A 9,290-nucleotide genomic window follows, 5' to 3' on the forward strand; every position below is an offset into this window, starting at 1 on the left:
AACTCGTCGGGTGTTTCTAGAAAAGCAGAATACGCTTACCGTATCGGTGCACCTGGTCCATGCTCCAAGTTTTTAGTGGAGTCCGAGTTGCTCATTTACTTTTGTTACAATTTCTTTTTCAATTTTACACAAATATTTACATAATGTAATAAATTTAAACACCAATTTATATTTTTTATTTTACATTTCTTTTTTTTAAAACAGATCTTACGTTATTTTACATAAAAAAAAACTGCGATCAGATCGGTCACCGGTCATCAGTCATCGATCCGTCAGCGATCAATCAGTCAACGATCACCGATCCGTCAAATCGTTGCGCGGATCGGATCGGTTCAAGGACTGTACAACATGTCCGCAAAATAAAACAAAGTCAATTGTAAGTAAACATCGACTTTCGGTGTATTCTTGTAAAATACAATGGATTTATATGAACAAATTAAATCCACATTTTTTTCAGTTCTTTGGTATTTGAAAGATGTTTTTACACACTATTATTATTATTATAGTTATATTGCAATTTTAAGATTATTTTATTTCCTTATTTTAGTTACTTGTGCCATTTAAGTTTTTTCTGTAGATGATGAAATAATGAACCAATTCATAAATTTAACGTCCGTACCTATACAACAACATCGCAGCACCGTCTCAGCACACTCATTAAAACTCTTCTTGACTAATTATGCGTGAACAATACTAGAATGTCATATATTTTCTGAATCAGTTCATTGTTTTCGTTAAATTCTTTAACCAGCTTATGTGACATTGAATTATAGTATTTTTGTTTGTTGATGCATGTGTTGAATTAATACGAATGAAGTACATACAATGGATCGACGATTCCCTTACTGAGGAATATCACGGTGAGAAATGAAAAAAATAAGTAAATATTTGAAACAAAAATTCAGAAACAAAGAGAACCAGGAATTTATTTGTAATAAAAATGACAAAATCCTGGAAAACCATATATAAACAAAAGAAACATTAATCACACAACAAAGAAAATGCAATAACCAATATAATACGTATAATGATAAAGGTAAATGAGGAACCCATGCACGACTAAACACGAGAGCTTGGTCCAGGTGCGCTGGTAGGGATCTAAATAGTGTTTTTTTCATACACCGGAATGCATTCGCTTTATGTTGGATAATATTAGAATAACCTTTTTCGTAAATTCAATCATTTCATACAGTTCCCGAGAGAAGATTATTTCATTTTAAGCACAAATAATTGCCTATTGCTCCAAGGAAATTCCAACTTGCGAGTGGAGATCCGAAATTTTGTCCTACATTCCTGGATCATTGTTTTATTTTACTTATGTACAACTTAAAAATGATTATAGATGCATCTTTGGATAGGGAAAATATACTATGTCTACTCATGAACAAAAAGAATGGTACAATCAGAAAAACCGAAGAAAAATGCGGACGTCGTCATCACGCTATATGTGAAAATGTTACGAATGATTGTGAGAAATATATACTTTTTTTCATATAGATAGCAGTGATTTACGGATTGTTCCCAGTCTATTTTTTCCGAAATAAATTCGTTAATTTCACTCTCGCGCTTTTTCCTGCCAAAACGCCTAACCACGGATATTAATCCTTCGTTCACAAAATTTCAAAATTTGTGTTGTAAATAACAATGAATAATGGAGGAAATCTATATAAAAATAGGATAATCAATTGGTTATCGTGAATAACCAAAATATGTTCACTGATGCCAAGAACGCATTAAGGTTTAACTCGTGCGCGGAAGAAGTTCACATCCTTTAAATCTAGGCGTTCTTCGGCACTCGTGATCATATTTTGGTTATTCAGTCTTTCCAATTAATTATCTCATTATTCTTGATTACAGTTAAACTGTCAAAACAAAATTACCATTGATTTAAATAATTTCTTTGGTATAATTATTTGTGACCATTAATGCAAATGCATGCAGGTTAGGATGGATGTGGATATCATATAAAGATTTATCGATGGCCACAGCATCAATATTTATAATGTTGCCACGTCTTTTATGTTCTTAATTTTCAAAAAACTATAAGTACATGTAATGTACTTGTTCTCTTGTTAACGATTTTTAACGGCATATAGTGATACGTATATTCATAAGTACGATTGTAATTTTGGAGGATTGCTCAGTTACTCATATCCTGGGGACAATTTTAAACGTTTTTGTTTACTTACCAACTATTATATTTGTATTAAGTAATTGAAATCTATGACAATTTTCGTACATGGTTCAACCTAGCTATCAAAAGTCATCCTTTTGAAGTATCACAAACATAACCGGCATGGGCTACATGTACTAAATCTGAATATGCATAATATATTGCATTGATGATATCAGTATACCAAACTGGATTACACAAGGCGACAAAAATGACCAGTTTGTGGTAAAACAGCGATGAAATCGGGTATATTTCCTAATTCAACCACCGTTTTATTTAAATCTGAAACCTTTTTATCATTTGATATGACACTTTTGACGTTTTTTTTTGACACACGGGAAAATGCTAAATCTTTCATTGGTCGATGGTATCGGTTTCGCAGAGTAAGATATATTTATTGTTTTATGTTTATTTACGAGACTTTCCAAGTAGATTTCTTTAAATGGATGGGACAAAGCAAATCTTTTCCCGTCATTTTCCCAATGTAATGTTAAACTCATTTGGATTTCAGAGAAAAAAAAAAACTCTGGAATTTGTCTGAACCGAAAATTGATGATTCACGTTTTCTAACTAAATAATGAACAAATCAAAGATATTTCCATAGTTCAAAGTGCTCTCTCTTTTCATTCTCATCATTTATTAACACTCATTTATTTTAAACGAAATTTTGTGTGTGTTATCTTACGGGTTACAATGTTTTGCAATCAGAATAAGGTCACCACTGTCCATGTCTTCCATGGCGACCTTATCAATAATAACAGAGTATTTATTAATAAGTATACAAGCAAGATGAAGAGAGCTTGTTTCGATATATATATATCTTACTAAATTCTTTCTGAGATATCAGTCCTTGGTTGAAAATACTCAGTTTCTTCTTAAATAATCAGTAATGATTGTCTTTATGTAAGTTGTACTTTGTTCTGATTTGACCGCTGATTTACCGATTATGACAATATCATTCAAATGCAGTTTAAACACCAACGGTATATTCACGCCACAATGGAACAGTAAGGTTTAGCGCGCAACCCCACAATTTTCTTTGAAATGTCTGTACCAATTCATGACCAATGCGGGACCAGCTGCTCCAGTGGTGTAATATCTATTTTGCCAGATTGAATTTAGACTTGATAATGAATCGATCAGTTTCCGGTATTGTTGTAATGACGTTTAATGTTTCTTTCAGCTTCTATGAAGTAAATATGTATCTATTGAATTTACTTACATTTGTAATATCAAACTATAGAATAGGTTATATTTCTTAAAAAATCACATCTGTTTGAAAACAATTTTCCCTATGAGGGAAACCGCCTGTATGGAATAAGGCTCGCAGTACCACGGAGTACAAACGGAACAGACACATTACACGCTAGATGGGAGTTCCGAACCTAGTTTAAGGAAAACATAATACGATCCTAAAGTTAAGGTTATATATTCAGATCTAAAAGATAGCAACTGGATGTCGTTTAGCATTTCCTTTCTCCAAAATCCATTGTTTCTCATTGATATTGAAGTTCATATTACATATATTATGCCCATTAAATTTGGAATGTATCAATTGATCAGTATTCTTAATTGACTTAGTAGTATTTGTTTTTGTATAGTAAGATACCAATATCATTACAATAAACAAAGACAAGTAAACTAAATTTCACCTTTCAAAAGTTCTTTTATCTGTCGTTTTTTTTATTTTGCTATTCTACACCAGTTAACACCAAAGAATAGGAGCATGATGAGGTTGCAAGCATTTTCAACATTTATAGTATCTATGGTAAACGCAAACATTTGAAACTTTTATTGGTAAATATCAAACATAAGCATGCAAATTTGATTTTTAAATATTGTTGGTGTTGTTAAGTGCAAATTTAAATTGTATATGTATTACGTTTAATTCAGAAACACCATTACCGAGAATGACAAGTCAGTCGTACATATCAGAAGCCAGTGCAGATACTCTCTTTGGCTACAAGATTCATTATCATTATCTATACAAGATAAACATGCGACTTTACACGCAACATCAAAGGGAACATGGAAACCTTCAACAACAGAACTATAATTGGAAATATAATTTGTTAACTGAAGATGCTTATACAAATACCGTGACAAAGAAATATGATACAACAACAACTAACACTGATTATATGGACAGTCAATACACTGAATATATCATTTTAGCGTTAGTTGTATCAGCAGTTCTACTTTTACCTATCGTTGTACCAGTTATTTGGTATAAAAGATGGTAAGAATGTATTCAATATATTCAATTGTATCAAGCAGAGTAAGCGTCCTTTGTTTTTTTTTTCTAGAAACACTCACCAAGTTGTTTATTTACCAAGTCAAGACCAGACTATATATTTGAATCTCGGTGTACCGTCTTTTTTCAAAATATTTAGTTTTCTTCCTTTTTGATGACATTTTTTTTATTTAAATCGAATCATTACACCAACATTTAAACTTAAGCTGTCATATTAATTTGAAGATGCAAACATTTTTCGCTGCAGGTAACTCACTGTATTTTTATCATTTTTTTACTAAAGCTCAGGGTGTAAAACGTTTTGATAATGTATTCTTTATGACTGCCAAATTATACCTGAACAATCAATAACACAAAAAGTCTCAAAGATGTATCACTGATTTGTGTACGGTTTCGTCCGTGGATCACTATTTCAATAAAAATGGCAATGTACGAGACCTAAACGCATTCCATTAAAAGAAAATCGACATCATTGCATACTGTTTGCATTACTGTCCGGGCAGCTGTATATACATGAACATGTATCGAATTATCAATCACAATAACGTAGGGGGCAGATCCAATTTTAATTATCTATTATCGGTATGGTAAACGTGCATATCTAGGAGTTTTATCTGTCAATATCACAAGCAGGTATACAAGTTTGATATTGAAATATTGTTATTGAATAAAAATTGTGTTGTGCTAGTTTTCCGAAAAAGCAGTTTAATTAAAACAAAACAAGCGTATGTTTATTACAGTTTTAAAACTTTACTTATAAAAAAGTAGTAGATAAATTAATTTCATTTGCATTAATATATGAAAATTTTTCTTGATATTACTTTTATTAAATGTATTTGTAATATTTAAACGATTTAAAATTTGAAAGGAGTTTTAAACGTGAATTCAATCTTATAAAAAAAATTATACCGCATATGCTTGAACTTTATTTTCGGTTAAGAACATCTTTCATTGTCAGCGGGGCTAATCACCAGAAACCTCTAAAGCCTTCTATTGGACTGTCTATATTTAAATCTTCTGAAAAATCTACAAATGAAACAACAATGAAACAAATTAAACAGATTAAATATTGAATCAATGAACTGCCATGCTTTTTTTGAATACGACTATTCATGGTGATAATTCTATCGATTCGTCATACTACAAGATGCGTGGAATAACCAGTATGATACTTTGAATTTTACCAGCGGAAACACCACTTCCCAGTGCAACCACTAAATGTATCCATAATTTTCAAAAGAAGTCACAAAAATATAAGGAACTTTGTTGTTACCACCCTTCAAAAGGTAACCTAAAAGACAAAGAATAACCTTTCGACTTACAAAAACAAGATCGAACGGATGTACGAAAAAAAATACAATCATCACTTATGAGTGAACAAAATCCTACATGTATAATGTATAAAAAAGAAATGCTTTTGAAAAACTGAAGGCAAGGTCAAACCTACGAAGAATGTCATGAGATCTGCCGGACAGAACAACAACCTTATCGAATTTGTTCGAAACATTACAAAATGGTGATATTCATGAATGTAACTCATTTCCAAAACGACAAAGATAATTTTGAATGTACTTTAACAATTTTTTGTTAAGATGATTTGCGAGTCGATTAGATATATTAATACATTTAAACAATCAACACATATCATACCCTTTCCTTTTCTGCAAGATATTTTCCGTAGGATATTTTTCGATAATTTTTAAACTTTCGAAAAACAATACATGCGTTGTTCATTAGATTTCATGTACACATCTTTGTACATACACATGAAATATATGTATCTGCAACAAACTTTCTCATACGTTCATTTATTATGAATAATGTATAGAAGTAGACGAGCAGTTATCCACAATTTTTCAATGTTACATGTGTCTATTTATCCAAATGATAAAGCTAAAAACGATGACAAGCACTTGATATTTTAACAACTGTTTCAACATGTTATATTTGCCCGTTTAAGAACCGATTGATGACATTCAAATCTAAATGACATTGATAATAAAACTTCCCCATTCTGACGCTCATTGATTTTTAATTTCATTATGATGTGCAAACGGGATCTTGGGAGAAGCTACCCTAGACAAAAACCCCCCTTCAACAAGAACCTTATTTTATTAATGTACAGATGTATAAATATCGGCATTGAATATGTCAATGGAAATGGCACCCTTATTTTCGACATAACACTAACAAAAAAATGATGCAAACAGGATACATACAGCTTATGTTGTAAGTAGAGTAGATATTGACAACACTACTAATAGAATCTATATATCTTATTTTTATCAAAAGATGTTTATAAGATGTTTTCAACGAAATATCCACATAATATATATATATTCATCATAAGTGATCTTTTAAACCCAGGTCGTTTTTACCAATATTGTATCCGTAGGCCTATCGCTAATATCTCATATCACAAACCTACCCAAAACACACATGTAAGAAATAATGTGTCTGACGTGTCAAAATCTGAATCACATGTCATATCAAGCCTTAATTACATATCGAACCGTTGACTTTTATGCTACCATAGACATCTCAGTTTGATACAGAAATCTACGGCATGATAAACATTGTTTAATATTCAGTGTATATCACATAAGTGTATGAATTGTTCATAAATCATTTAATGAATTAATATAAATTGTGATGACAATATCAAATAAGCCATAAATAGCAAAATATACAGCATGGTGTGTTGGCATTGCAAAGATCGCATGAGGACCCTTAATTCAAATTTACTATTATTATATATTTTACTCTTTCCGATTCCCAAACATCAAGTGATTTCAAATTAGAATTAGTAAATGAATTATATTTATTTAAATATATGACAATTTTACTTCTCGTAATTTTAATTAAAATTTTGATCAGACAGAAAGTATCCCGGGTTCTATTTAGACGGATTTCACTTTATATCAAACACGGGATAATCACTTTGATCACACACGATATGAAATTAAATTAAAGGTTATCTCAAGCACACGATTGACACATATAGTATAATAGTAATAATAAAAAAAACAACAACACTAAAGGGCAATTCATTTAGGTGATACTTGTACAATTTCCTCTTTCCGATCTATAATTTCCTGTCATTCAGCTATATATAAAGTTTGTTTAGATGCCTGAAATAAACTAATTCGAAATTTTAATTTTCGGAAAACTGGAAAACTTAAGAATAAGGGATTTAATTGGTGTTGGTTTATTTTCTTGTCGACAAAGTGGGTGCTATCATTATGTTAAATTAAAAAAAAATAGGCCGGAAAATTCAATGACCTATAAACACTCTTGAAATCAGGGAAAGAAGCGGCCAATGTGCTAGATCTGGACGCTAACATTACAATAATAAAAAGAAATCAGAGAATGGTGACCGAGTCAAGCAAAGCAAAGGTTTTTATTGATATTGACAGAAGACTGGCCAAAGACAACAGCGAATTTAGGAACCTCATTAACATTCTGAGTTATCCGCGTAACCTCCAGAACGAAATACAAGGAAGTTGTATTGCCGGGCTATTCCCAACCTTACATTATCACCTTTGGAGCTAGTATCAAAGACACATAACGAGTACAGACCTATACTTCATCTGCCGTACATAGTAAATGCTTCTATAAATCGTTTTACTGATAAGACAGCTTCATCGGTGCAATATATTAAAATTGACGATGTGGCAGACACCATTTACAAACTAGGAACATCAGCCAAACTTAGCTTAAGCGACATAAAGTCTGCATTCAGACTTCGACCTTTATTACCTTGTGAGTTTGACCTTTAAAGCACGTCTGTGAATTGTGCGATTATTCTGATAAAATATTTCCATTCGGTGCATCTTTAAAAAAAAAGTATTTACTTTTTTTTATGATTTGTAGTCCAACAGGAAATCGGAATTAATTATATTTTACATTACCATGATGACTACTTTTTTTTATCAAACTTGTAGGTCACACAAATCCCGGAATGCATTAACAATAGTTCGAACAATATATTCAGATATGGGCGTCCCACTACCATAAGTACATACAGCCAATAGACAACTCTGATCTGTTTGAATTTGATACAAAATATGCATAATGAGACTACAAAATTAAAACAAAATGGTTGAGTTGAAAAGTTACATAAGTTTAGAATTAAGGAAATGTGAGCTTGGTTACAATGCAAAAGCCTACTCAGCCTCATGAATTAGCATGAAGGGTCATTGCCTCAGGTAGACCATTCTAAAGAAGGCTAATTTAGTCCACAATGGGTGTAAAATTACAAAAAAATGCATCATACAATTCTTGGCAATCACGATTTAGAATATAAAACTTTTATTTTACATACATAATTTGTTATTGAAATTATAACACTAAAACCTTTAAATCCAACAAAGTAATGCATTTAGTAAGAAGAATGACCTTGACAAACTTACACAACTACACACTAGTTAAGGCAGTATGTATACCATCCAAACCAAATAAGAATCTCTGTCTCATTCAAAGTGAGGAAAATTGAGAAAAGAAGCCAAACACGTAGGTTGGTGGCCGACGTAAATGAACTGTATTACTTAATAGCTTTCTCAACAACACAAAACCTGTCTGCTTCTAACAACTTCTAACATGCCGGGTATTTCATACTATCACAAATTAATAAAAAGCCTGGTAGATACAACGAAATACTTTATTGAAAGAAAAGCGCTAGAAGAATTGAGGAGGACAAGAGGGTCCAATAGAAATGTTAGAACACGAATAGATATACTAACATTACATAAAATCACAAGAGGTTTACACAGCAACATTTTCAGCAGTTATCTACCTGGCCTTTTCCTCCCTTCCCTTTTTTGTACACTCTTGTGGCAGAAGAAACTTCAGGTGTCGGTTTAT

The sequence above is a fragment of the Perna viridis genome, chromosome 4, assembly GCF_037379345.1.
Source record: "Perna viridis isolate PV_CMFRI_1.1 ecotype Kerala chromosome 4, ASM3737934v1, whole genome shotgun sequence".
NCBI classification, from domain to species: domain Eukaryota; kingdom Metazoa; phylum Mollusca; class Bivalvia; order Mytilida; family Mytilidae; genus Perna; species Perna viridis.